We start from the raw sequence: 22,834 nt of genomic DNA on the forward strand, positions 1-22,834 counted from the left end.
TCTCGCTCGCGAGAGATAATGACTTGGGAGAAGAGGGGCTTGAACCCGCCCCTCTTCTCCCCTGTTCTCCATTGGCTGGCCTAGTAAATGCTGGCCAGCCATTGGAGAAGAGGTCCCGTCACTCCAATCATGCCCCGTCCTTTTCGGATCGGGGGCGTGTTTTTTGCGAAAAGTCTCAGGGAGGAGACAACAGCAAAACACGCCCCCGAATCCGAAAAGGACGCTCCCTTTCTCCGAGGCATTTCTGCTGTGCCTCGGAGAAAGGCGGTGGTGTCTTCCGGTGCCCTCGGCTTGTTCTGTGTGGAGTCCGGCAGGTAAGGCCTCTTGGTAAGGGCACCCCGCTCTCCTTGTCAAGGGTTACTCGAAAGCAGCTTTCCACATCGAGCTATCACGGAAGATCTCCTTCCTCCCACAGCGCCCGGAGGCGGCTCGGTTCTGCGAGTGGGCGCTCTATCTATGCCATGTCAAAGACGTAATGCGCTAGGATCAGACCCACTTTTCAGCGCTTTATGGGAGAGTTTTACCCTGGAAATGAGGTGCTTCGTTCTTCCTGGGGTTTTAAAATTCAAGCGCTTTTTTAGTGCGCTTTGTTGAATATCCGTGCTTTTTACTCGATCCCATTTCCTCACATAAATGAACGTGCTTAAAATACTCTAAAGCGGGTAACAACTATTCTCACTTTGATCCACAATACTCCTGTGAACCTTGTAGCCGTGTAACGTGTCCGAATCTTGGGGCTGCTAGCGGTGTCTGCCCGGCAGCCTAAAGCCTGACCCCAGCGGCGGTTGTGCGCGGCTGCCGCCCTCTAGCGGCCATTGCAGGCAGAGCAACGGCTGATGCAGAGAGAGACCAGAGTCGCGCATGGAGGGTGACCTGAGCCAGCGGTTTTGTAGTCTCTTTGTGTCGAGCCTGCCCCCAGTTCTACATTCAGTTTCATTCGCAAGTGGAGATGTTTTTATATAGCACTTAAGAGCTGACTGGTCTTTTAGAACGCCTTCAGTTTATAGCGGATAAAGCTCGACGGACAAGTGGGACAACGCGAAAAGCGATTTGCCCAAGATCACACAGTACTGTTTTGTGTTGAATCTGGGAATATAATACTCGTTTTGCCAGATCAGCGCTGACACTAAATAGAAAGGGCGCTTAGACAGCTCGCGATCACCCCACGAGACGCATTTGCCGTACATGGACGGCTGTACTCATTGCATCGTGGGTGAGCACGCGCTGAGTGGCCTCATCGATGTTGATAACGCGACACTTTGTTGGGGAAACCTCAAAGGGATTTACTTCTCTGTAACTCAAAATGTTAATTTAATCTTCACGGATTTGATTCGCCTCCTGCTCCTTCTGCCCGTTGCATTAGCAAGCTGCCGAAAATAGTATATTTTGTGAACATCTAACAAGCTTATTTCAGCAGCATCCTTGCGTGGGATGTGAGCTCAACACCACGGTTATCTCTGCGCCCCCTGCCCACCGGCTCTGCCCGGGCCCTGCGGTGCCTCCCGCAGGTTCCAGCCGCTCTCCAAGGACGTGTTATGAGACTTTACCGTGGAGCGTAGAATATCTGCGCCTCCAAATGACACAGGGAGGAAACAGCTGTTTACGTTCTCCACAGGATGTTTGGGGACTTTAGTCCATCTCATGGTGTGGAAATCTGAGTGAGCAACCTATCAAGAAAGCAGCATCTTTTGAGACCTGGTGTACCCAACCTTGACACATTGCGTTTCTATAGTGGATATGAAATCTCCGTTATCAGCCAAGGTATTTCACGACCACCGCTCATGCAGTTGCCCAAACTGAACCCGTGAGCGCGGAGACTGGTGAGGTTCCGAAACCCCAGCGGCTCGTATGCTGTCCTCTGCCCCCTTCCTGTCTAGTGCTTGACAGAAGTGCCAGTGTCATTGTTTATATAGCGCTTACTACCCCTGACAAGGCATCGAAGTGCTTTTCGGCTAGTAGCACGCTACTCCAGATCCCAACAAGCATTTACAATGCAACGGTCTCGGCATTGTTAAAGTTAGAGCTATTGGCATTGCTCATGACATTATTTTTGGGGTTTTCTGTTTTTAAAACATGTAGAGAAACGGCATTGTTATTTACAATGTCAATAGCTTAATCAGTGTGTGTGTAGGTGGCTCTGTGTGTGGGTGCAAATGCAATAGGTCTCGCATTTGAGAGTGATTAAGCTATTGACATTGTAAATAACAATGCCGTTTCTTTAAATGTTTTAAAAACCAAAACATAAACAAAAATATTGTAATGAGCAATGCCAATAGCTCTAACTTTACCAATGCCGAGACCATTGCATTGTAAATGCTTGTTTTTGTTAGCCACGGGGAGATTAAGTGATTTGCCCAGTATCACAGGATGTTGAGCATGGTTGCCAACTCAAACCCGGCACCCCAGATTTGAGATCGACCGCTCTAGCCGTTAGGCCACATCCTCTCCCATCATTGGTGCAGGTGGTACAGTGGTACGGGCCCCAGTGAGCCCTGATATTTGCTGTAATTGACTTTAGCAGTCAAATGCGCCATCTTTCTTGCTTGAACAAGGGTCCATGGAATCCTTGCTATGCTACTGGTAAAAATTATGTTGTTCATTTCAACAGTGCATCACATAAACTGCATTTTTTCTCAGTGTTACATATTAGGGGTTGCCTCGACCCTTCTCGGTGGTATACATTTAATAATACTTAGAATGTAAATGGCTGAGTTCGCCGAGGAGGGATTGTAGGCTGTGATCTGCACGTTGCACAGAGATCTGCAGCAGGTGTCCGAACCAACTGAGCTTTTTTTACCAGATTGATGGATTTATGTTAGAATTTGTATAGTCCCCTCGGCATAGCCACATAGCTCGGCATGCTGGCCATATCTGCATCCCAGTAAGCACACAATCACGTGTATAGTGATAGCATGAAACGTACAAAAGTTGGCACAACATGTAAGATCATACAACATGTACAGTTGTTCGTTCGTTTATTCCAAGCAGAAAAATTACAAAAACCCAATCCAGCAGAGATTTACATTTTGTAATGCTAAATCATATGTTTTGCTACTAGTTTTCAAGGTCAAACTGGTCCCTTATGCAGACAGGTTTACTATACTGCTAAGAAAACACATTGTACTGTTCCTTTTGCTCATGCAGTGCACACCCAACATTATTTTTTTAACAAAATTCAGCCAAATGCAGGTGTGAGAGGCCCGCAGGTCAGACAACGTGGCATTCATACAGGGAAATATGTTCTTCTCTTTCCAGCGGGCGAGTCAAATGCGACATCGCGTGAACAACGAATCGTCACTGTTTCCACTGAAAGTATTAACAAGTTGTTCGGAAGTTCGTGGCAACAACCGAGAACTCCTCGGCCATTACAGGTTCCCTCCTGCAGGTTTCCACCATGCAGTTCAGTAGGTGTGTACAAACCAATTACCAATGTTTGCACAGGTGTGAGTGTCCAGGCAGCAGAGTGTATTGTTCCACTGGAAGCGCTTCACAAACACACAATGAGCGTTCCCCAGTGGCCTCGGGCTGTATAGTCAATTGGCAGAAAAACACAGAGTAGGTAGGTAATTTACTGTTAAAGTTAATTAAGACCCATTACTGTAATGATAAAAATAACTCCTATAAAACCATGCGTACAGAAAAACAATGTGCTTAAAAACTTTGATAGAAAAGCAGGCATTTGAGGTGAGCAAATTTAGAGTGTGGATGGTGTTGAGGGTGCTCTATACAGGATATGACTCCCACCTAAACTTGGGAAATACCCAGAGTTTGGTTCACTTATAACTTTGGCGTCGTTTGAGGAAGCTTAACAAAACTTTCCCCAAAAAATGTTTGTCCAACTTAGCTCGTTCATCGAAGAGTTCCGTGGTGATCCGTCAAGCCGGGGCCAAGAAAACAAGTATTGGCATAGCCAATAGGTCTCGCCTTTGGGAGCTTATAAGTGTTTAGTTATCCAGCACAATATCTTTCATGCAACAACATCAACTGTTGCATAGCTAAACACTTATAAGGTCCCAAAGGTGAGACATATTGGCTACGCCAATGCTTGTTTTTACAAGGGCTCACCCCACTCGGTGTTTTCCATGCCCATGGTGTCTTAACTCCCCAGCCCCTCTGTCTACTATGTTTTTGTGCAAACTTTTGCCCGGAACTCTTCAATTAGATGGAAGAGGAAAGGCACAGTAAATGGGGTCGCGAACCGGAACCAAAGCCCTCTTTGGCTTCTGCAGCCTGCCTTGTGTTGCAGCTCTCATCATTATTTATCCTTGGACTTTGCATAAATATGGAAGTTGCCCTTCCCTCACCTCATTCTGTTATTCTTTTGTAAATGCCTAGCAACCCCTCTTGACCGGGTACTCGTGTTTAACCAGGGATGAGAGACGGGCAGCTGGTCAATCGACGGCAATGCGCGAACATGTTAAATCCTATAGCGTTATACATAAATGTTAGCCAAGGTGCTATGCAGCACCCAACAATATATGGAAATAAATTATAAGGGCAGGCGAAGAAAGCAGGTCTCCCTATCCTGCACTTTAGAGCCACAAGCCTCCAACTTTACCAAGCAGTGATGCTGGGGATGAGACGAGGTAGTAAGAGAGGATGTGGTTTTTCAGCTCTAGCCGCATATTTTGAAGCTGGGAATGGAAAACCAGGCTCAAGTGTGGCGGGAGTCTTGAGCATCCTGTGATTCTGGGCAAATCACTTAATCTCCCTGTGTCTCAAAAAATAAATTTGTCTGTCTGTTATGCAACTGGTGCTCATGTAAAGCGCTCTGATGTCTTCGGGTTGAGTTTGCACTATATAAAACTGCAACAAAAAAACTGTGGGGGTAAGGTACTACAGAAGGCAGGCACGGACCGGTTTGTTGAAGAGCTGTGGGGAAACAGGAGTGGGGAGAGGATAGAAAAGGACAATTGTCCCTCTTCTGTACTTTGTTTATGTACCAACAGTTTTAGGGAGCAGTGAGGTAGGTAGCTCAAGGGTGGGAAGAGTAGAGTGGAGGAGAAGGGATGGAGAGGCGGGCATGTTCTCCTTGCCCTACACTTTGTCGTGTGCATGCAACTTTAGGGAGCAGAGAGGTAGCCTGGGGAGGGAATAAGAGGGTGGGAAGGGTAAAACTGGGGAGAAGGGGTCATGGGCTGAAAAGTTCAATTTCCCTGCATTTTGTCAGGTGCTGGAAACTTTAAGGAGCAGTGAGGTAGTGTGGAAGGGATGCGTGGAAGTTTAGCAGGAGAGTGGTTAGAGTGGAGTGGGGAGAAGGAGGTAGATTCCTCTTTCCGGGCACTCGAAGTCACATATTGAAAACTTTAGAAGGCGGTGAGGTGCCAGGGTAGGGAGGGGGGGACTGGAGGTGGAGTTCTCCTTTACTTACACTGGTCACCTCCCAAAAATTTTAGGAAGCACTGATTCACACGGAATGGTGAACAGACAAGACAGGGACGGCGGTGACGGGACGAGAAGGTGGCATGTTGGCATCAGGGAGCTACAGAGGTTTCAAATATTGGGGTGTGCTTTTGGAAGGGTATGGCCAGTAAATCAGATGAAGAGGGTGGTAGGGGAAGGGACTGATGAGCTACTGCAGATGGCATATTTCCACATGCTGAATCACGGACTGAAACCTTTATAGGAAACAGAGCGGTGACCAGATGAAGGTCAGAAGGGGGGGGGAGGTAGGGGGGCCACGGCATCCTTTGTGTGAAGGGTTTGGAACTATAAACAAGCCCGGAAGTGGTGTGTGCGTGAGCGCGCTTGTGCCTGCCGCTGCAGGAGAAGACCGCCATCTGTTTCCAATGAACGGGCGCGATCATTGGATACAGATGACGCTGATGCTCGCTCCCAAGCACCCTAGGCCAGAGAACAGAGAAGGCGGGACATGCACCCACCTTGGGCCAATTGCGTGCTGTCTTTCTTAAAAAGACGCATGCAAAGCCCAATAGCAAGTGATAAAAAAAAGCACACACACGAGCATGTGTTTGGAGTATAAAAGCCCTTACTAAATGCCTCGCAGAGCAGCGCATGTGTGCTGGCTCAGGCGAGACCGAAAAAGGGGGCTCCTAATACCAATGTCCCAATTTATTTTCCATAGACATTTTTAAGAAGCACTACTGCAAAAACTGCTAAACTTAATGAACTCATATTTAGCAGGAGCTTAGATCTTGGTCCAGAAAGCACGCTTTTTGTGATTTGGTGTAAATCTGGTCAGTAGCTTTTGAAATATTAAGGTACAAAAATGTTTGTACATCTGCATGTTGGGTTCGATTCCTGCAAAATTACCAAATTTAAAAAAAAAGAAAGAAAACACCCTCTGATGCTTTTAATTTGATACATTTAAATATATATATATATGGGGGATATGAGTGGGGCCCCCACCCTGAGCCATGCAGAGTGCCAGGGACTCCACCCCCAGGCCAATTATATTTTGAAAGGGGTGAGGGCATGAGTCACCCCCCAAACCACAAAGGGGCTCCGAAGACCCCATACCCCGGACCAGTGTTAGAAGTGGGGGGGAACGGAGGGGCACGGCGTGCCCCTACTTTTAAAAATTATGCTAGTCCGTTCCCCTACTTCTTGATTTTAAAAAAGCGTCCCGGGACTGCCCTAATTCAGGCCCGGTTCTAGTAAGGGCTTGAAGGCAGGCGCGAAACGCCATGGGGCTCAAAGTGCTTCAAAGCCGCCCCCCCCCCCCACACCTCCCGCATCGTGTGTGTGCGCCCGGGCGCGCACACAGACAGTTTTTGAGATTATCGCAGCCTTACCCGAGTACTTCACAGGTCTTTAAAAGACCATTTACATGTTAGCGAGGCTTTGTTTATTTTTTTCACCCCTTCATCTCCAACAGGGGCATGGCGAAAGGCGACACATCCTTTCTTTGGCCGCAGTAACCTTTGCCTACTGTCCTGCTGCGCAGCGCAGGAGAAAAGAAGTTTGTTTATTTTGATTCACCTTTCCCAACCCCTGCAGCTGCTTATCACTTCAGGCTGCGACACTAAGATTGACTAATGGAGCAGGTAGGAGAATGTGTCACTATTTGTTTTTCTTTTTAAATTCTGCACAGGCCCAGCAGGACATGTACTTTGTGTGTGCTTCATTTAATCCGTTTTTATCGTTACCATGGCTGATGCAGGACAACAATAGGACAATAAAAAAATGCCCAGATAACGCTGGGGATTAATGATCCTGCTGGAGAGCAATAATTTCTCTGTTAGTAGTTAAGTGCAGATGAACTGTATTTTATGTGGAAGCTCAGTGGGTTATTGTCATTGTGACAAGAGATCCTTGTGTTACTTGCAGTTCAGAAGTTACAATCCTAACCTAGGACAGTGACCAAAGAACTGTCATCAAAGAGCTGTATGCAAACCTGAATGATATAGTTAGAACTTCGCGTTTTTTGTTTTGTGATATAGTTAGAACTTCCCCAGTCTTTCATTATTCTAATGTTGCTAAAATGAGTATCTTTGGGCAGATATACATTTTTATCAGTAAAGCCAACCCCTAACCACTGGAGTACTCTTTAAATCCTGAGTTTGTGCTTCTCCAGACCAAACCCTCTTAAAATAACTGCCCACCAGTATGGATGACATGTGATTCATACACCTTGTAATCCTCATTGGCTTATGTGACATTTCCTGTAGGCTGATTTACATACTTGTATGATTTGTTGTCTCTGTATGTGTGCGTGGTGTAAAGTACTGACACACACTACACTGATATGAGTAGCGCTACACAACAAATGAATTGCATATGAGAGAGGGGCTACATAAAGATGAGGGGCACTGTTGGAGGGTGGCAGTGAGGGAATCCGAGGAGGAGGTAGTGGGAGTGGCTATGGAGCGATGAGGGGCACTGTTGGAGGGTGGCAGTGAGGGAATCCGAAGAAGAGGTCATGGGGGGGAGGGGGGAGCTAGGGAGAGATGAGGGGCACTGCTGGAGGATGGTAGTGAGGGATTCTGAGGAGAAGGTCATGAGGAGGAGGGGCTACAGCGAAATGAGGGGCACTGGTGGAGGGTGGCAGTGAGGGAATCCGAGGAGGAGGTCATGAGGGGGAGGGGCTATTGGGAGATGAGGAGCACTTGTGGCGTATGGCAGTGATTATTGGTGTGGCACCAAAAAAGACTTTCGCATCAGCGCTAAAGCCGGCCTTGTCATGGCCTTTCTGTTTTTGTTTATTTAATTAGCAGTCGGGTCATAAGGGCTACTGTGGAACATACTTTAAAGTGTGTGCTAATTGTATTTACTGCTATATTCAATGTTTTAAGTTTGAAGGTGATTTTACTAATGTTTTTACCGGGAAAAATGAAAGTGGAGCCCGATGGTGCCTGATATGGGGCTGGAGCCCAAGGTCAGCTGTGAGATAAGGTGCACTGGAGAGGAGTAGTGGATAATCAAGCCTGTAAGGGAGTGCGTTGCGGAGTCTGGGGTCAGGTGGAGGTAGCAATGAAGAGGGATCCTCCATGAAGGCTCGAACAGAGGGAGCCCAAGTAGTGTCACTTGCCTGATACTACCACCTCAGAAACCTCCTCTTCCCATCAAAGGAAAATTACATAGAAAAAACAGTTTTTGAGAGTGATAATATTTAGAAAGAGATTTGGAAAAGAGTGCGATTTACTGGGCCTTGTAAGACTAAGAAGAGATAAAGGAGGGCCCGGAGGATTTGCAGTCTGGGTGTTGCTACTCCCAAGATAATTTTGAAAAAAAAACTATAGGGTCAAATACTGCATTTTATTTTCAACACCCCATTTTTACACAAATTCTCTCAAAAGCCATTACTGTGCCAAGACAACATCCCCAGGAGTTGACCACATTTTTTTTCAAGATGCACAATATGTTCCTCCCATAAGTAAATATTTACCTCCACTTTGCCAAGGCCTGTGTTTTGTCCTGCTTGCTCACATGTTATCTCACTCAGGCTCACTACCCCCATTATTCATTCTCATTCACTTTCCCTTTTACTCAAAATTGCTCACTTGCACTCACTCTTCAACATTCGGTATCACATTCTCACTCAATCAGTCTCACCACTTTTTCCTACTCTGATTACCTCATTCTAACTTACAGTTTCACTTACTCTACGTGACTCCTTCTCACTCACTTTCTCTCACTTTCATCGACATACACTCTTTCACTCATGCTCATGCTCAGTTACATTCAGGCACTCAATCATTCACACCCACATTTACTTACTCGCACTCATTCTTCTTTGCAGGACACTTGAATACATATGTGCTATACTACGTTTGAGCAGCTAGCTCGCTGACATGCATAAGAATTATTTATTTATTTATCGCACTTGTAAAGCGCACTCTCACCTAACAGGCATCCTGGCGCTGACAATCAAGAGTGCACAATTTGTGGATAAGAAGGAGCCCTTGTGGGTTTCCGTGAGTCAGATCAGATTCTCTTGAAGAGTTCCTTTGTCTCTGAGCCCTGCTTAACACATGTGTACAGGAGGAGCCCTATATTCATGTCCTCAATGTTTGAGACAAAAAATACTCATTGATTTCTGAACGAGAGTAAAAGCGTTAAGGTAACAAGGACTTGTAATCCTGGGAATGCGGCAAAATCTTGCGCTGCCCCAGAGGAGGCATAACTAGGAGAAATATCTTTATTTCTCCTTGCTTTTTCCTCTTTCAAACTGTGCTTTATTCTGCAGCCCACATAGAAAGATGAAAAAGCCTCTCAAGATTGTTTTTGTACAGGAAGGTGCCCCTTCCTGCACAAAAACAATCCTGCATGCAAAGGAGGCACCCTTGCACCATGGAGCAAGTGTGCCTGCGTTGAAGCTAGGCTGTCGAAATGGCGCCAGTGCAGGGGGAAAAGACCGGAATGCACCATATTGGATAAATACGGCACATTCCCGCCCTTTCCCTGTGACGCAGGGCAGCGCAGCAAAGTAACTTGCTGTGCTGCCCTGCGCCACCATTCCCATAAATATGTCCCTAAGCTCACAAATAGTAAATTGACCAGACTAATTATCTGTGTAAGAGCATGTATTGATAAACACAATGAGCCACTGACCTTTTTCTTGGACCTTGTTGAGTTGCCAAGCACAGCAGCAGATCTAATCTTAGATACCTTACTTGCATGCTTAGAGAGACACGGTTTTACTGATGAGTATTTAAAAAGTCATTTGGTTCAGCTTGTAACAGATGGTGCTTCCAATATGATAGGTAGGAAATCCGGTGTGGCAACTCTTCTGAAACTGAAATATCCACAGTTGAGTGTATGGCACTGTGCTAACCACAAGCTGGAGCTTGCTGTGGGTGATGTTTGTAAAGAAGTCGCAGGCATTAATCAGCTCAAATTTTTTTTTGATAAACTATATACCACCTACCATGCCTCTCCGAAAAATCAGAGAGAGCTTGGGGAATGTGCTCTGGAGGTAGAAGTAAGACTTCTGGCAATTGGAAAGGTGCTAGATGTACGTTGGGTGTCCTCAAGTGAAAGATCTTTGAGAGCTGTTTGGAATAACCACAAAGGACTTATTAAACATTTCATGGAATCTTCCGAAGACTCAACGAGGAGTGACATTGAGCAGAGGAAATATGCTGGTTTAAACCATGTATTAACCTCCCTGGTGTTTGTTGAAAATATGGGCATTTTATATGATGCTCTCACAGAATTGGGTGACCTATCCAGAAGGCTGCAGCGGTGTGATATGACCATATATGAGGCCGATCGTTCAATACAGATGCAGATTTTAGTGTTTGAATCAATGGCTGATGCACCTGGGCCCTTTGTTTGCTACAACTGCATTAGATGCTGCTGAACGGATGCTGTTTGCTGGTGTAGGACTGCAACAGAACAAAGGCTGTGTTAGCATCAATAGGGCACAGTTCTTTAGGAGCTTAGCAAATAACCTGCGAAAAAGGATGACAATGTCTAATGCATCAAATGTTTCTAGATGCACAACCACAAACAATGATGAAATAGAATACAAAGAGTTAGTACATAGAATGAAACTCCTACAACCAGTTTATTGGCCAGATCCAGTAGACATCTTATACGGTGAGGGAGAATTACAAAACCTTTGTAGCAGGTTGCATGTATTTGATACCAGGCAGTACATCCTTGGTTTCAGAGAGTACAAACAAAATAAAAATTGCATCTCTGAAAGCCTGAAACCATTAATGCACATTATAAACACCTTTTGTACCTCAACTGCTGAATGTGAACGGGGCTTTAGTGTAATGGATGATGTGCTCACACCACTGCGGAACAGAATATCAATCAATCGTCTGTCTTCTACAATGTTCATAAATATCGTGGGGCCACCTGTCATAGAAGTTAAACCTGAATTTTATGTTCAGAAATGGTTAGAAAAAGGGAGGAGAAGTGCAGATGAAAGAAACTGCATGGCTCGGAGACAAATGGCTTATGATTCCACTTATAAGCGTATTTGGAATATTCTGTGATTGGAAACATGTCCCACATTGTAAATGAATTAAATATAAACAACTTATATATTAAACCTCAAATAAACATGTTTATTGATTCTTTGAATTAAATAACGTTATAAGCTGTAACTGGTCAGTGAAATGCCAAACGTTCAAAAATTGGTATGTTTTGCTATTTCTAGCCACACCTCCGACTCCGCCCACTAATCCAATCCTTGGGTTATTCCCGCCCCCTGAGTCTCCGCCCACAGTTCCCCTACTTTTTTTCCCCCACTTCGACCACTGCCCCGGACTTATTGGATAAAAAAGGGAAGGGAGCATGCAGACCCCCTCCCAAATTCTTTGTTAGGCCCCAGGGACCCCATCTTCTCAGGCCAAAAAGGGGAGTGGGGGGGTCATACACCACCCTTTCTGTGCCAATATCAGGACCCCATCTATTGGAACACGATAATGGGCAGAATCCCTGGGAGCCCACACCTGGGACTCTGTGGTTTCATGCCCAGAAGAGTGTAGACATACCCTACCCACACTTTCCCAGACAGGTAACTCCACTTTCCTCCCACAAGGTGGGAGCAGTAGAAAAATGCTTGTCCCGTCTGGGAGGGAGCAAAAGGAAGGTGCCGGCTCCCACAAGCACCCAGTATGGTGTTGGCTGGGGAGCATACTGGGGCCGAGGGGGCCCTCTGGCTCCCGCCACAGCCCCCATCATATTGGGGTGGACACAGGGGCACACACTCAGAGGCACATGAGGCCCGGAGGATGGGGTCCCCTGGGCCACTTTAGGCTCGGGGACAGGAATGCGCACCCCACACCCACTCTTCTTATTAATAAAGGGAAATCCAGGGGGAGGGGGTTCCTGGGCTGTAAAGGCCAGGGGAGGGGGGCAGCGTGTCCCCCGCCCCTTTCAAAAATAACCAGCCCAGAGCCTATAGAGAGCCAGGGAGGGGGAAGCATGGCCCTCTCACCTTAAAAAAAAGGTACTGGAGGATGGGGTCCCCAGGTTCGTAAAGGCTTGGGCACTTTCCGACCATTAAAAAAAGAAAGGAGCAATGGGAAGGGGTCTCTGGGGCAGTAAAGGCTTGGGGAGGGAGGCAGTGGCCCCCCTCCCTTTCCTAAAAAGTAATATGGCCCCAGGGGATGGGCTCCCCAGAGCCTGTAGTGGCTCAGGGAGGGGGGCCTGCGAACCCCCCACCCCTTAATTAATGTAAAAAAATAGATCCAGTGGGATGGGGTCCCTGGGGCCTGCCAAACCTCAGGGGAGGTTGGCTGTGTGTCCCATCCTCCTGGAAACTTAATAAAAAATACAACCCCAGGTATGGGGATCCTAGGGCCTGCAAAGGTTCCAGGATGGGGGCTTGAGCCCCCTCCACTTTTTTTGACATATCGGCCTGGGAGATGGTGTCTTGCTGAGTGCATCCAGACCCTGCAGCTAATCCCATGCTGTGCACAGCCAAAGGGCTTGCGAAGTGTGGGGTTGGCTGGCCACAGGGGTCAGCTACAGAGCTTGGCCACAGGCCAGTACCTGTGGCCAACCTCACACGACCAAAGGACATCTGCAGTGGGGAGTTGGCTGCCCACAGCCGGTTTGACACAGGGCATGGTTTTGTGGCCAACTTCACGCCCCCATGGCCTAAGGCCATGCATTGTGTGGGCCTGTTTGCCTGCAAGGGGTTGGCAACAGGGCCTCACCAAACACCGCTGCAAAGGCATTGCTTGGCAGGGGTTGGCTTTACGTATTTGGAGGAATACATAGGGGTGTCCAGAAATGCTTAGGTATGGTCGTGATTAGTAGTCCCCCAACAAGACCAGAGGAGCTATCAGTAGTTATATGGTGGATGGACCAGTCCTTCCTCTTTCCCGAATGCAGGTGGACTGCTCGCGATGGAAGGGGCCTGCAAAACCATTGGACTCAGGCCACGTCTTCACCTTGCTAACGTCTAATGGGCCTGGTCTCTTCAGACTACAGTGAACCTTGGGATACCTACCAGAGCTGCACATAGTGCAAAGATCTGGGTTGCTCACATTTCTACAGTGTATAAAGATAACAAAGCAGCTGCTTCTTAGGATCTGATTAGCAAAGGAATAGAGGAACAAGAGGCTCATGTTGTTCATCCATTTACATTTAAGGGTATTGTCATAGCACTGATTAATGAAGCTCAGCATGAAGCTCTCATCCGGACTGCCATCTGATTACTGTCTTCCAGCATGATACCAAACTATGAGTAATGAATCTCTTGAGTTGAATGTATGTTATTTTATCAACTTGTTCTTTTTTAGCAACGTGGAAGCTAGTAGTCATAATACCCATTTTCAAAAAGTGAAGTAAGTAATTCCCAAGCAATTATCAGCCAACGTTGCTGTTAGGAGCTTAATTGTCATTCACATTTTACTTCTGCCCACCACGGTATGAGGCAGTTGGGTCGGCCCATTTCACCCATTAGATCTCTTGCAGGGTGAGTGACCGCAATTTACCAGAACATTTGTACATTTCCACCTAAAAAGAGTGCACTATAGTGTATTTGGTTCTAATGTGCATTCAAACTAAAGAATGTCTCAATACTTATTTGAAGTACACCTGCCTGTTGGGAAGCCCACATACTGGTCTTTTAAGATAAATCGTAATTAGTCCTTTTTTTGTTAATTCACTTTTTTAGTATACATTTGCCCAAAACATTTAGGCGGAAGCAAGTTTTCTTTTTTTTTTTCTTCGCTTTCTTTTTTTTTACATCTGGGTGCAATAAAAAAAATCAGCAAAAACCCTCAGCTTGCCAGATCTGCTTGTTTTGCCAATACTTGTTTGTCATTGTCAACATCTTTTCCAAGACAAATAGGTGCAGGGCCTCCAGACCAGTGGGTAATTTGTAAAAGAATAAGTGTCAGGTCTCTCATCAGCAGGCAGCTTGCACCAGTCGATTTTTCATGTTAGCACCACCTAAAACAGAACCAACTACTTACTGACCATAATAGTGGGGAGAGGATGTGGCGTAATGGCCAGAGCTGCGACTTCGGAGCTGAGGAACCAGTTTTGAATCTCGGCTTCAACGCATCATCCTGTGATTCTGGGCAAATCACTGAATCTCCACATAAATGAATGTGTCCTTAATTGGTGCTCATGAAAAGCAGGGGTGTTGATGATTAAGGGCTTCATTACGATGAGACTCGGAAAGCCTCCGACGGTCGGAGGCTTTATGAGTCTCATCGCGGGTTTCACTTTCGACTGCCACATTACAATGCAGGCAATCGAAAGTGAAACCAACCGGTCATTCCGGCTGGATTCTGATGGGCTCAAGGAGCCCATCGGCCAATTGGAGGCCTGACCGTAATCCCTATGGACGACATTTCCGCCGTAGGGATAATGATGCCGGTTTCCGACAGGCTTTCCATGGAGGGCTTTCCAACATGGAAAGCCTGTCAGAAAGTGACTTTGGGGGCCTCTAGCAGGGCCCCCTTAACCCCGCAGCCTCCTGTTAGGGGCTGAAGGGGCACCTATGGTGCTCCCCTGTTAATCCCGGCACTGTGTGGGAGGCACCTTGAGGTACCTGCCACACAGTGTAGGGATGAACAGATTCTCCCATTTCTCTATGGGAGCTTGTGCTACAGCCAGTTTACGGCCGCAGCACAAGCTCTCATAGAGAAATGGGAGTATGCGACCGCACCATGTGCGGTCGCATTGTACTGCTGCGGTTGGGATCGGAGGTCGGTTGGTCCCGTCTGTCCGGCATCGTAATAAGGCCCTCAGTGTCAGTGCTGAGCACCGGAAAACACCACCTCAAATTAAGCACTGCTCCAGGCCCTCCAGTGATTGAACTGTGAGGGACAAAAGCAGCCATTGCTCCAAAAACAAGATCTGCAAAAGAAGGTACCCACACAAATTCTCTTTGAAACCCAGGTCGATGAGGATGAGAAGTCAGGGACTTACTTATTAGTGGTAGTGTGGGGTTAGTACAACACAATTATCTCAATTGCAACGACGTATGAATGTTCAGTCACAGTTGTGTGTTATGCAACAATTTTAATAATATTAAATATTATTTTAAAATACATTTTCAATACAAACAGTAATGTAATCAAATAAGGGAAAGTACAAAAATTGAATACACAGCTGTAACATGGTAATCACAAAAATAAGAATCCGGTATTTTCTAATTCATCGCTGCAGGTAGGAAACTGTAATCAGGTAAAGCAGATGATAATGGCACCACAAAGTGTTCAAATTGGGGCCTCTGGCTAGCTACTATATACAAAGCAAGTGAAGCTCTAATGTTTGCAAAGTTTTAGTGTTTGTTTGCAAACCTCAGAACACGCCTAGAATGGAAGAAAAAGAACCAACATAATGCACGACGGAACTGGCAATATGGCTACACAGGGTTCGCAAACGACTTCTGTTTACAAACCCTGAGCCATATCAAGCCAGCATATTGGAGCCAGTACTTATTTTGAGTCAGTGGTTGCAGGTGGGGCGCACAGTCACTCATTTTTGGTGACTGGTACTTCTTTTCCTTAATTATACTTTCACCCAGAGCAAGAGAGAGAAAAGCACAAAAGAAGGAAAGAAGGAGTAAAAGAGACACAGAAAAAACTGTGACAAACGGAGAAAGCAGGGTTGAAAAGGAACTTACAACAGTTAAATAAGGGGCAGGGAGTGGAGGATGGTGGAAGAAAGAGGCATGAGGTGGAACACAGTCTTGGCGTTTGGCAATCCCGACATTTGTCAGCACGCTGTCTGAAGGCTTGAGAGAAAAACCTTTGAACGCAGGGGCGTATTGAGACCCACGAAGCCCCATAGTGCAGGGGGCCCCAAGTTTCTTGTTTTCAAGGAGACCCCCTCACCCTCTAGGCCATGGGTACTCGCAAACATTTACCCAGGGGCCACAAAGTACTGTCTGTGGCATGCCCATGGGCCGCACTTATGCCTGCGGTGAGAGAGTCAGGTTAATGAAAGGTGGGCACACGGGGATGTGAAGCAGATGCATGGTGTGGACAACAAACCAAGTCACGTGACTTTTGTCTGCCACCAATGCTCTATTCTCATGCACCAAGAATGAAAGTCATAGCATTAACTTCTAATGTATAATGTGAGAGAGATTTTCTCATCTGAAGATGGCTGAATTGCAAAATGTGAAACCAGAAAACCTTTATTTAGCCTGTTTAACAGCTTTCTGAATGTTCCTGAACTGTCAAGTAAACAACAGCCCAGAGTTGCTGGTCACCAGGGGGCCTCAATTAAAGGTCAGGAAGGCCGCATGCGCCCCCGGGCCGTACTTTGAGTATCCCTGCTCTAAGCCATGCCTTTGCATGCCTTGCAGAATGCGTGCAATGGCATGGAATAAGAAATCGTTAAACACTCTGGAAAGCCACTCTGCTTTCCGAGCGGGCCCTTGCAGCGTGTGGGGCCCAACTGGTCAGGGGACCATTGATCCGAAGACCAATGGATCTCTGTGTGACCTGGGGGACAGCTGGGCCGCTCATCACATTCTGCAGGGGGCCCTAGCATTTTGCGTTGTCACTCTTTGCACACAGCACCTATTATTTTATAAATTAAGAACTGGGTGGAGCAGCTCCAGATAAAAATATCAACAAATACAGTTACAATGTCAGGATAAAAAAAATTGTTGAAGTTTGTGACTCCAGGGGTTTGTGACCAAAAATCTGAACAGCTACAGAAATGAATTCTCATTTAACTGGGAGCCACCCAACCGGTGAAATGTTAACCAATCGGGTGGGTTTTAATGACTACTTCCTGGCATTGTTTTATAGCTCGGTTACCTATTTTTATGACTATTGTGTATTTTACCGCTTTATATTAATTCCGTGCGTTGGTTGTAGCAACTTTGCTGGAAGTCAACAAATTGAAACTGATTTTAGAAAACGTGTAAATGAATCTGTTTTGTACACTGAAGACTTACTTCTGCTCAATTACACAAAATAAAAACCGTCTGTGGGAATTTAATTCACACCAGGTGCTGAATTACTCATTTTTCACGATTTGCATGTTGCTGCAGACAATCACGGACGGAATTCGTGAAGTTGTGCTTGGACAGACTCCCGCAGGGCCCTCATAAAACACAATACACAACCGACTGCAAGTAAGCAGGTGCCGATGGGGTTATTTTTGCCGTTCGTTTCCTGACTGTGCTGGAGATCAAAGCAAATCATCAATTTTTCGTAGTAAAATATCAGCCAATGTTTCACACACTTAACCAGGAGTATGTGTGGCTAGAAGAACAGAATATGTAGTGTTTTATTCAGCCATGTACTCAATTCAAAGAAGGAAAATAAAACATTTCAGGGGAGTGAAGGCCGAATGGCAGGGTTTGAGTCAGGGCTCCCCGCTGTCACCACGTGTGACTTTGATCACGTCACTTGATCTGCCTAGGACCTTCTGTTCGAAAAAGTATAATTAGGCAGCATTTATAAAGTGACTCGACTGGTTTAAATAATGGTAGAAACAGCTTGACTGATGGGCTAAAGTCAGTAATTAAGAAAGAAGGGGTGGGATAAGAAAGGCAGCAATTGGGGCTGGCCTGTAACGGATAATAACGCTGTACAAATCGTTCAGGATTTCAAAAACAAAGAAGCGAAATAGAGGGTGGCTGCAGGATGCTGTGGTAATGATGGTGGCAGCCCCCAGCTGCAGAACCCTAGCGTGCAGGGCTGCGGAGGCGGCGCGAGAGTGGCCAGAAGGAAAACTTCATTTTCTATTTAACACACGGAGTATGTCGATGTGCAAATTGAAAAGATATTCGGATAAATATTTAACGGGAGTGAAGAAGAAAAATTGATGAATAGTAGAGAGCGTGCTTAGTGATTTCATGGGCTGGAGAAAAATTGTCTTGATTTAATTTGAAATCCTGAACACTGTGTTTAAATCCAATACTTACAATAGTAAAAAGAAGTTACAAATTAAACTGCAATGTGGGCAAGAGTTTGGAACGCGTGGCTGTCTGCAAGTTACCCTTAAAGCACAAAGTTAGATAGTAAATGTGTTCATGACAGGAGTCTTCTAACTCCTTGTCTTTGCTATGTTAGGTTACACAGGTTTGTGTAGCACGACAGTTGCAATGCTTGCTGGTGTATGCCCAGACGTGGGTCCCGTGCTCTCCATGCCACTGGAATCAAGCTATCCTGGCTGAAGAGGGGTGAAACCCCAAAACCGGTCCTAGGATGCTTGTTTCCAGTCCAGGGAGGACCTTCTTGGCAGTTCGGGCTAGACTGTTCCCATGAGGCACAGGGTCAAGACTGATTTGCATATGGCTTGGTTAAAACTGGAATGGCGTGGTGAGCAAACAAACGACGGATTTAGGTCCCGATCTCTGTACGACATTGTTCTGCATACTGTCCATCAACTGTTGTTTTTTGCATTACCCATGTATTAGAGCAAGACCAACTCTGAGCTGAATATTTCTTGTTTTTCTCTCTGGAGCGGTATATTGGGCCATAAAAGGGACTATGCAGCACAAGTAATTTACCAGTGAATGAGATTAACTCAAGCATCCAATCCATCACTTTTTTGTTTTTTTACCTTTACTAGTTTGAGATAATCATTAAAATGATCCCTGGCATTTTCTGTTTATGTTTTTTAGGCACATTTTAAACCTAACAATGGTGGAAGCAAATAACAAAGAAAGATAGGGGATTACTTTTTAGAAATCAATTCCTTATCCAATCCTAAATTTACTGTATGTTTTTCTTCAAAGATCTGAAAATTAGCAATGTTGGGATAAGAACACCATTGAAATACTTCAAAGGAAATGAAAGGTGCATGCACAACAGCAGTCATTATTTGTCTTAAACTCAATATTTGGAATCTCTTAGCTATTAAATATTTGAACCATCATCTTAATCCATTCTCAAACACTACCTCAACTTATTTGAAGTGTCATTTCCTATATCAAAATCAAACTATAGAATGAAGCCTGATTGGATGGGGAAGCCTGCCTAATATTGAATCTCAGCAAATGAAATCCAAGGGTTTCAGGCCAGCTAATTAGAGAGCTGAGATCCAGTAGGCCTCAGCAACTTTTTTTTCACAGAATGTGAAAGCAAAACAGTGTGCTGATTCCCTGTTTCACTGCTTTCTTCGTCCACAAAATAACTGGAGAAATGGGTTTGCACAACACAAGAGCGTCTCCTTTTCGATGTGTTTCAGTGGTTCCTGGTAGAGGAGAACATCTTCTGAAATGCTGCAAAACTTACTGAATTATGTGAAATTCCACACCAGAACAAATTTTTGATTCTCATATAAATCAGCACCGCATGTGAAATTTATCTGCAGACAGATTCTACAAGTTTTGTTTTCCATTTAAATGTTTCACCCATCACTGACAGTGGGAAACAACTTCTGGTCCCACCCAAAACAAGATTCTGATTTCAGAGGGGACTTCCCTACTCACACAAGTAATGCATGGACTAGCCTACCAGATCAGATGCCCTTGACTGATCAGATATTTCCAATTTGTGAGTCCTGCATTTAGAACTTTCAGAGACACCAAAAACTTGCTCTTCGGTTCCTTGGACAAAGTTCTTGGTTTGAGCAATAAATAAGGGAAATCATGAAGATGATGCTTTAGGTTTTTCAGTGCGGCATACAACTCTGAGCCTTTATCTACAGTATATAAACTGAGAGAGGACACATACTATTAGTACTGCACCTAGACCGTGATTATGAGTTGTGCGGAGCGGTATCCCCAGTGGGATATTGCTTTGATCAATCACAGTTTGCCATTTGTTTCCAAACCACATTTTGTGGATGCAGGTACACGAAGGTCAATATTGCAAGCTGGAAAATCTGGCTGGTAAAACCACATTGCAAGCTGGAAAATCTGGCTGGTAAAACCACACGAGATGGGACAGGGCTTCCAGGCAAAAGCGCAAATGGGCTCTCACCCAAGCCCCCCCCATGGCACAGGGGAGCATTGATGGCTTCCCCTTCTTTGGCACCAGCCTCAACTGTCCTGACACCCTCCCCCACCATATGTGGGTGCACTGCTCTCATTTACTACCGCTCAGAGCAGATAGTTAAAGAGAGTAGAATTGTCCCCTGGATGGGAACTCCGCTTGAAGAAAAGGACCCACTAATTTCTGGTCCTCATGTTTTTCCCCATTCCAGGTACAATAACTAGGAATAGGAACATTAAGAGACGTGGATATCAGATGAAAATATTAACTCCGATCACCTTGTATCCTCTGCACCAAACTCATAACCAGGTCCTTAATTAGGTCAGAAGGACTGGTAGAATTCTCTTTAAATAGCTGCAGTGGTATCACACTCAGGAAAGGGGTGATATCCCACCGCTGTTCAGTAAATCAGCAACGATTGTAATCTATCTAAAGCACCGAGGAGATCGGGAACAGGCTGCTACCTCATGAGTACACGTATGCTTAGAAAACATTCATCTGTTTACATGATAAACATTAAAACGATATTAAAAGAAAATACATAAACAAGCTGTCTTTGCACTTGGATGTTACCACACATTTCTCTTCAATGCCTCTTCCTTTTGCGGCCTGTGTTATCGTTGTCAACTATAACTGAACATTGTGTATCACACCATCCAAGGACATGAACACACTTTGCCGAGCCTCGTTGGAAATAGTCCAGTCCCTTCACTACGACTTCATACCGCAGCTCGTTCCTTTATAACAAAACGACTCTTGTGTTCTAGGCATTCTGTGCATTTACCTCAGGAATTTATTTGAAACAAATGGAAGTACAAAGACTAGTGGAGGGCTTGCCATGTAAGATAACTTCAGCCAGTCCTGGCTGTTAAGCAGCACCGCCTTTCAACTGTCTTGCAGCCTGTGTTCACTACATTTGAGCACCTATGGGAAACAAGCATTTGCAATGCAATAGGTCTCGCATTTATACGAGTTTGAGCTATTGGCATTGTAAATGACAGTGCCTTTTATTTATGTTTTAAAAAAAACAAACTTAAATAAAAAGCATAGTCATTTACAATGCCAATAGCTCAAACTCGTATAAATGCGAGACCTATTGCATTGCAAATGCTTGTTATTATTGGTTGAAAATTGCTGAAGGCCAGGAAAGCGGCATCGTGTGCTTTAAAAAAGAATATAAAGTGACAAACAGGCGCCCCTACGAAAAGGCTGCTGCCGGTGCGGTGGTACCGGTCGCACCGCCCTAGAGCCGGGCCTGTACACATTAATGTCAACAGATATTAAAATTCAAGTCAGAAGTATACTTCGCTGGATCGCCACACTACGGGATTACCTCGGGACTTTCCTCTGACTTGAATTTTGGCATTTTGTCAGCCCCTGGGATAGTTAGTCGCTGGAGAGGTCGGTCGCTACGGAAGGAAGCTGGCAGTCTTGCGGGGTCGTGGCCAAATTTGACTCACGGGGGAGGTTGGACTAAAGGCAGACTCACGGGGGGGGGGGTTAATGGCAGGAAAGACAGACTCATGGTCAGTATAAGGGGGAGAAGATTCACGGGGGCAGGGGCAGTTTCATGGGGTGGAGGCAGACTCACGGGCGCTAAGGGAGGAAAGGCAGACTCACGGGTGGGAGAGGGGGAGGCAGACTTGGGGGCCCTGGTGTGAGGGAGGTGGCAATTAGGGGGGTAACATAGAATTGTGACCGAGGAGGGTAGGCAGGCTTGTGCGGGGGAGGGTTGTTCGTGAGGGGGAGGCGAGCTTGGGAAGTCATACACTGAAGCTGGGGACGGCAGTCTTAGGGGCATGGTCCTTCGGGTAGCAGGTACCATCGATGTGGCAATGTTTTGGCACGTGGTGAACGTGGTCTGTGATGTCTAGGAGGTGTGGTAGACCTGAAGTCCCCGGCCAGCGATCAGAGCTGCTAGGAAAGCTAGTTCCTAGAAGGCAGAAACCTGGGGCACACGCCCTGGACCGCTCCCCTCTGCTGTGTGGCTGTGCATTAGCTGTGTGTGGTTCATCCATTGACTGGAAGGGATTGAAACCTCGAGTGTTCGTGCAAGTTTTTTTATTGCATTTTCAGGGCTACGAGTAGGGGGGCACATCTATGCACTATTGGAGAGGGAAACAAAAGAGGGCACTGAAAATGGTAGCCCCCGAAAGGGCATTAAATCACGTGCCACCTCTGCTTCCTTTACAACAAGCCCTCAAGTGGTGCGTGTGCGCTGTAAGGAATGCAGCTGCCATCCTGCCCGACGCTGCACGCGAATGTGAAAGATAACTGGAAACCTGATACCAGTATTCTCGGTGTTCCCTCAAGACAGAGTCCCAACCTTCCACATATGTCAGAATTCAGGAGTTCTGGTTTGGCAAGTCGCCATCTGCTAAATAATATTACCGCAAGTTCAGTCAGCCAGGCACACACCCACGCTTTAAAAATATGTAACTATGTGTTTGACAGTAAGAAAACAGCATAATAAAATTGACTGTTTCTACTTTCTGCCTGTAAGGAGCTCAGTACTCGGTTCCACTGGCAAATATCTGTACTAA

The sequence above is a fragment of the Triturus cristatus genome, chromosome 6 (assembly GCF_964204655.1).
Source record: "Triturus cristatus chromosome 6, aTriCri1.1, whole genome shotgun sequence".
Taxonomy (NCBI): Eukaryota; Metazoa; Chordata; class Amphibia; order Caudata; family Salamandridae; genus Triturus; species Triturus cristatus.